The following is an 8,411-nucleotide window of genomic DNA, read 5'->3' as shown; positions in this document are numbered from 1 at the left end:
ACAAAAAATAAAACCAATCAATTAAAAATAAAACCAATCAATTAAAATCTCTCTCCTCCCCCCTCTCCCTCTCTGTGAGCACGCACATGCATGATGAGTCTACACATATCTGTGCAGAAGACAAAGGTTGATGCCAACTTTCTTCCGATATCACTGTCTACCTTATTTTTGAGGCAAGGCCTCTTCAATGAATCTGAAGTTTTGTGATCGTCTAGAATGTCTGGGGAGCAAGCTTTGGGGATCCTGCCAGTGCTGGGATCACACACATCACCACAACTGATTTTAATGTGAGTCTCAGAGATCTGAACTAGGTCCTTATAATTGTCCCGCAAGCACTTTACCCACTGAGTCACCTCTCCAGCCTGTAATCTTGCCACTCATCAGTCATTTCCTGAGAACTTCCTAACATGTGTATTTGGAAACTCCTAGTGAGGAGGCAGGAAATCAGTTCTGGGTTGGGGAAAAGAAGGTAAGCAGTCTCCTTGTGGGAACGGACAGATGTCCCTTTCCTTTTCCTGGTTTTGCTTTAGAAGAATGTACCATGGCCCCTGTCCATTTCCATTTTGCTTCTCTAGCCAATAATGTTGGCATGTTTTTGTCCATTTAGGCCAATGAGACTTAATTGCCTGCTAATTTTGTATTGGATTGAATTCATTTCAAGACCAAATTAATTAAAACAGACAGAGCTCCCTTCATCTGTTATTCATGAGCTTGTTAGAACAGAAGAGAGCACGTTAGTTGCATTTATGATACCACATTGTTCTAATGACATTCTTTTAGATGTCTGTTAATGGGACTTTTGAGGATCCCAACATGGCTTCTTCAATTTGTGGCTGTAAACTTCATAGGGTTTTGCTTTGGCAAATACTTTATCTATCTATCTATCTATCTATCTATCTATCTATCTATCTATCTATCTATCTATCTATCTATCATCTATCTATCTATCTATCTATCTATCCATCTATCATCCAACTATCATCTACTTATCTATCTATCCATCTATCTATCATCATCTACCTGTCTATCGATTTATAAATGGATGCTTTAATATCTCAGATTTCAGAAGGTCAGAAGTTGGTTTGGGGCTGTATTGGAGAGTCGGCACCCAAAAGGAATGTTCCTAATGTTTAGCTGCTTACTTTATTTTTTTTTATTACCTTTATTTTATTTTATTTTATTTGATTTTTTCTTTTTTTTTCCATTTTTTATTAGGTATTTAGCTCATTTACATTTCCAATGCTACACCAAAAGTCCCCCATATCCACCCACCCCCACTCCCCTGCCCACCCACTCCCCCTTTTTGGCCCTGGTGTTCCCCTGTACTGGGGCATATAAAGTTTGCAAGTCCAATGGGCCTCTCTTTCCAGTGATGGCTGACTAGGCCATCTTTTGATATATATGCAGCTAGAGTCAAGAGCTCCGGGGTACTGGTTAGTTCATAATGTTGTTCCACCTATAGGGTTGCAGATCCCTTTAGCTCCTTGGCTACTTTCTCTAGCTCCTCCATTGGGAGCCCTATGATCCATCCATTAGCTGACTGTGAGCATCCACTTCTGTGTTTGCTAGGCCCCGGCATAGTCTCACAAGAGACAGCTACATCTGGGTCCTTTCAATAAAATCTTGCTAGTGTATGCAATGGTGTCAGCGTTTGGATGCTGATTATGGGGTGGATCCCTGGGTATGGCAGTCTCTACATGGTCCATCCTTTCATCTCAGCTCCAAACTTTGTCTCTGTAACTCCTTCCATGGGTGTTTTGTTCCCAAATCTAAGGAGGGGCATAGTGTCCACACTTCAGTCTTCATTCTTCTTGAGTTTCATGTGTTTAGCAAATTATATCTTATATCTTGGGTATCCTGGGTTTGGGGCTAATATGCACTTATCAGTGAGTACATATTGTCTGAGTTTCTTTGTGAATGTGTTACCTCACTCAGGATGATGCCCTCCAGGTCCATCCATTTGGCTAGGAATTTCATAAATTCATTCTTTTTAATAGCTGAGTAGTACTCCATTGTGTAGATGTACCACATTTTCTGTATCCATTCCTCTGTTGAGGGGCATCTAGGTTCTTTCCAGCTTCTGGCTATTATAAATAAGGCTGCTATGAACATAGTGGAGCATGTGTCCTTCTTACCTGTTGGGGCATCTTCTGGATATATGCCCAGGAGAGGTATTGCTGGATCCTCCGGTAGTACTATGTCCAATTAGGGAAATCCATAACCAGAATAAGTATCTACTCCAGTAAGAACAAAACGCTGTCCTTTCCATGAAGGAAGTGGTCCAATGTAGTCAACCTGCCACCAGGTTGCTGGCTGGTCACCTCGAGGAATGGTGCCATATCTGGGGCTCAGTGTTGGTTTCTGCTGTTGGCAGATCTGGCAATCAGCAGCAGCAGTAGCCAGGTCAGCTTTGGTGAGTGGAAGCCCGTGTTGCTGAGCCCAAGCATAACCTCCATCTCGACCACCATGACCACTTTGTTCATGTGCCCATTGAGCAATGACAGGGATGGCTGGGGAGAGAGGCTGACTGTCCACAGAACGGGTCATCTTATCCACTTGATTATTGAACTCCTCCTCGGCTGAAGTCACCTTTTGGTGAGCATAAGTGTCCCTTATAATAATATAAGATAATGGTGAGGAGTATTCAGTGTTCTTAAGAAGGAGAAGGTTTGATTACAATTCAGCATCTTAATGTTACTTCTCCTGAAGTGTTATTCTTTACTATGTGTAACATGCAGTAAGTGTTGACAAGTATGAACTTATCACAGCTGCATTCTAATGAGCAGTGTGGCTTATCCTGGCTGCTAGAATCTGCTCTGCAGGAGAGACATTCTACTCCATTGAGATACCTATTTAAAAAATTTACTCAGAGGTGAACTTCTGAAGTCTGATTTGTGTGTGTGTGTGTGTGTGTGTGTATGTGTGTATACTAATGAATGTTCTAGCCAATACATGTGCATGTGAAGGCCACAAGTAGACATCTACTGCCTTAGAATATATATATATATATATATATATATATATATATATATATATATATATATATATATTTTCACCATTATCTTGCCAATTCCTACAAGCTGTTCACTAATTTGTCTTCAGCACAGCACATACACACAATGAAATTTGTTCCACTGTAAGGAAAAAAAGTCACCGTTTGGGGAGAAAAACATGCTGCTGAAGTTAATACAGCCCCAAAAGACAAATATTGTATATTTTCTCTCATTTTGGTTCCCAGATTTGACATACATACATACATACAGAAGACCATGTATGTATATATGACATAAAGATACTAGTAAATATATATATATATATATATATATATATATATATATATATATAGAGAGAGAGAGAGAGAGAGAGAGAGAGAGAAAGGGTCTCTCAGTAAACTCAAGGCTTAATGTGTCAGCTAGGCTAAATGGGCCGGGAGCCAACAAATCTTCCTATTTCACCTTTTAGTGCTAGTTTACAGGTACTTGCTGTCACACTCAGCCTTTTACGTGTGTATTGGGGATCTGAGCTCTGGGTCTGATGTTTGCATAGAGAACACTTTTCCTCTGAACCATTTACTTAACCTACAAATCACATTTTAAATGAAAATGAAATAGAAGGGTTATAGGAGAAATAATTGAATACATATTTTATAATGAGGATGTTATATACTGAATATTGAAAACAACACTAGATTTCTGTGCATAGACCTTAAGTTGTACCCTATCAGCATCTCCTTATTATTTTCACTAATGATACAACAAAGATTCTTTCTCAGGGATTCTTTCTCTATTTCTGTCTTGGGAGGAAATCACACAACTTAATTGCCAAAGCTGGAGTGAGAGTCATGATCCATTCTAGCTAACCATGTGGAATAAACAATCAGCCTGTAGCTGGCTCACAGACAACCTTTTGAGGGCTGGCTACCTGTCAGCCTAAAATTAGGCAGGCAAAAGTTTTGTCCTAGGAAAGATTATAGTCTTACTAAAGCATCTTTTGGAGCTGGTGGGAGGAGAGGAGTTAGGGGAAAGGCTCATCATGCACACAGTTTGGATACTACTAGGTTGCCTTGTAGAAGGAAGGCCAAGACTGTATTTGACAACTGTACAGGGACTGTTGCTGGTTGATACTTGTGCAGACTCTGTAGTAGGGTCCTTGTTTGAGATATTCTGTTTCTCTGCAGATAATTAGTGACCTGTACTTTAAACAATATTCACAAATAATTGGAACTGAAATTAATAGTTTTTTGAACATCTAGTAGGGACCTAATTCTATCAAATCTCATTTTTTTTCTGACCACTATTAGAAGGTTTACTTCTTTGTGTGTGTGTGTGTGTGTGTGTGTGTGTGTGTGTGCGTGTGTGTAAGCTTCTGTTCAAGATGAGAAGCTTGGTCTTTAAGGAGGAAGAGTCACTCAGTGAAGAGCACCTGTGCAGGATCCTAACTTGATGTGGGACTCTGAAGTACACAGTAGAGGAATGATGTGGGTGACGTTGAGGTATAATGGGTAGGAAGATGAGGAGGTGAACCTGGGAGTCTAGTTGTATTTGGTGGTATGAGAATAGTTTTTAAGGATACTTATGACCATTTTTCTGGGGGATCTAAGAGCCATATGAAGGGATGCATTTAATTGGATATGTCATGAGTCATGGGGAAGGACTTTGCTCTGTGGAATGATCTTGAAGGTTTTCTTCTTACTCCATATTTGCTGGATGAACTCAGTTGATACCAAGAACTGAGAGGTGTGTAAGGGATGACAGACAGAGAGAATGAAAGGTGAGAGAAGATTGCAAATCCCTCATTAAGCATGGGTCAGCCTCTCAGGGTTTCAAAGGGGAGCTGAGCACTTTTTACCCTTGGACTTGTGGAGAGTTTAACCAATACTTAGAAAAAAGATTTCCAACTCAAAGACAAAAACCATATGATCATCTCCTTAGATGCAGAAAAAGCACTCGACAAGATCCAACACCCATTCATGATAAAAGTTATGGAAAGATCAGGAAAGCAAGGCCCATACCTAAACATGATAAAAGCAATCTACAGCAAACCAGTAGCCAACATCAAAGTAAATGGAGAGAAGCTGGAAGCAATCCCACTAAAATCAGGGACTAGACAAGGCTGCCCACTTTCTCCCTACCTTTTCAACATAGTACTTGAAGTATTAGCCAGAGCAATTCGACAACAAAAGGAGATCAAGGGGATACAAATTGGAAAAGAGGAAGTCAAATATCACTTTTTGCAGATGATATGATAGTATACATAAGTGACCCTAAAAATTCCACCAGAGAACTCCTAAACCTGATAAACAGCTTCGGTGAAGTAGCTGGATATAAAATTAACTCAAACAAGTCAATGGCCTTTCTCTACACAAAGAATAAACAGGCTGAGAAAGAAATTGGGGAAACAACACCCTTCTCAATAGTCACAAATAATATAAAATATCTCGGCGTGACTCTAACTAAGGAAGTGAAAGATCTGTATGATAAAAACTTCAAGTCTCTGAAGAAAGAAATTAAAGAAGATCTCAGAAGATGGAAAGATCTCCCATGCTCATGGATTGGCAGGATCAACATTGTAAAAATGGCTATCTTGCCAAAAGCAATCTACAGATTCAATGCAATCCCCATCAAAATTCTAACTCAATTCTTCAACGAATTAGAAGGAGCAATTTGCAAATTCATCTGGAATAACAAAAAACCTAGGATAGCAAAAACTCTTCTCAAGGATAAAAGAACCTCTGGTGGAATCACCATGCCTGACCTAAAGCTTTACTACAGAGCAATTGTGATAAAAACTGCATGGTACTGGTATAGAGACAGACAAGTAGACCAATGGAATAGAATTGAAGACCCAGAAATGAACCCACACACCTATGGTCACTTGATCTTCGACAAGGGAGCTAAAACCATCCAGTGGAAGAAAGACAGCATTTTCAACAATTGGTGCTGGCACAACTGGTTGTTATGTAGAAGAATGGGAATCGATCCATACTTATCTCTTTGTACTAAGGTCAAATCTAAGTGGATCAAGGAACTTCACATAAAACCAGAGACACTGAAACTTATAGAGGAGAAAGTGGGGAAAAGCCTTGAAGATATGGGCACAGGGGAAAAATTCCTGAACAGAACAGCAATGGCTTGTGCTGTAAGATCGAGAATTGACAAATGGGACCTAATGAAACTCCAAAGTTTCTGCAAGGCAAAAGACACCGTCAATAAGACAAAAAGACCACCAACAGATTGGGAAAGGGTCTTTACCTATCCTAAATCAGATAGGGGACTAATATCCAACATATATAAAGAACTCAAGAAGGTGGACTTCAGAAAATCAAATAACCCCATTAAAAAATGGGGCTCAGAACTGAACAAAGAATTCTCACCTGAGGAAAACCGAATGGCAGAGAAGCACCTGAAAAAATGTTCAACATCCTTAATCATCAGGGAAATGCACATCAAAACAACCCTGAGATTCCACCTCACACCAGTCAGAATGGCTAAGATAAAAAATTCAGGTGACAGCAGATGCTGGCTTGGATGTGGAGAAAGAGGAACACTTCTCCATTGTTGGTGGGATTGCAGGCTTGTACAACCACTCTGGAAATCAGTCTGGCGGTTCCTCAGAAAATTGGACATAGTACTACCGGAGGATCCAGCAATACCTCTCCTGGGCATATATCCAGAAGACGCCCCAACTGGTAAGAAGGACACATGCTCCACTATGTTCATAGCAGCCTTATTTATAATAGCCAGAAGCTGGAAAGAACCCAGATGCCCCTCAACAGAGGAATGGATACAGAAAATGTGGTACATCTACACAATGGAGTACTACTCAGCTATTAAAAAGAATGAATTTATGAAATTCCTAGCCAAATGGATGGACCTGGAGGGCATCATCCTGAGTGAGGTAACACATTCACAAAGGAACTCACACAATATGTACTCACTGATAAGTGGATATTAGCACAAAACCTAGGATACCCAAGATATAAGATACAATTTCCTAAACACATGAAACTCAAGAAAAATGAAGACTGAAGTGTGGACACTATGCCCCTCCTTAGAAGTGGGAACAAAACACCCTTGGAAGGAGTTACAGAGACGGAGTTTGGAGCTGAGATGAAAGGATGGTCCATGTAGAGACTGCCATATCCAGGGATCCACCCCATAATCAGCATCCAAACGCTGACACCATTGCATACACTAGCAAGATTTTATCAAAAGGACCCAGATGTAGCTGTCTCTTGTGAGACTATGCCAGGGCCTAGCAAACACAGAAGTGGATGCTCACAGTCAGCTAATGGATGGATCACAGGGCTCCCAATGGAGGAGCTAGAGAATGTACCCAAGGAACTAAAGGGATCTGCAACCCTATAGGTGGATCAACATTATGAACTAACCAGTACCCCGGAGCTCTTGACCCTAGCTGCATATGTATCAAAAGATGGCCTAGTCGGCCATCACTGGAAAGAGAGGCCCATTGGACACGCAAACTTTATATGCCCCAGTACAGGGGAATGCCAGGGCCAAAAAGGGGGAGTGGGTGGGTAGGGGAAGGGGGTGGGTGGGTATGCGGGACTTTTGGTATAGCATTGGAAATGTAAATGAGCTAAAGACCTAATAAAAATGGAAAAGGAAAAAAAATAAAAAAATATAAAAAGATAAAAAAAAAAAAAGAAAAAAGATTTCCATAATAGTCCATGAATGTTTAGAAAATGATTCTTTGTTCTGATACTGTGGTACATTCTGACAGTAAGCATAATAGCTGACACTTGCGAAACACTTCTCATTTGGCCAACACCTTCATCTAGTCTTCACAAAGTCTGTGTGATGAATATCATCACTACTGTAGTTGTCATAACCATCTCTTACAGTCATTGAAAACAATCTCATTGGCAAGACTGAGCATTAATATCTTCCTTCTGGAGTCTGCCAAATTTCATACTTATGGGCTTGTTAATCTGCCACAAAGACAACAGATTATCATGACTAGAAAGCCTCAAACAGGAGTGCTACTCACTCATTTGTTCAATCACTCAATTAAACCTAATCAAACTCTTGTGTACACCAACTAGAAAGACTTTGGGAGAATAGTGATGGCAGAAAGCCCCAAAGAGTAATCGTTACCACACCCAAGTCTTTGTAACTTCAGGAAGGAGATAGAATTTAAGGAAATAATCATGAATGCAAATGATAGTAATAGTATTTTCATAGTTATATGTTAAGAACTTGTGTACTCCGAGATGGACCAATCAGGGATTAATGGAAGAAGTTCTCAAATAAAGGAAACTAGGTAAGAACAGAGATGGCTAGAATATCCTACATGATGAGACACATAGTACATGATAGTTTTTGTGTAGAGGCTAAAGTTGGGAGGAAGGAACACTAAAGAAGAATTTCTATGACCTAAGGACATAATGG

Source organism: Mus musculus, chromosome 8, assembly GCF_000001635.26.
Source record: "Mus musculus strain C57BL/6J chromosome 8, GRCm38.p6 C57BL/6J".
NCBI classification, from domain to species: Eukaryota; Metazoa; Chordata; class Mammalia; order Rodentia; family Muridae; genus Mus; species Mus musculus.
Note: the sequence above shows the minus strand (reverse complement) of the source record.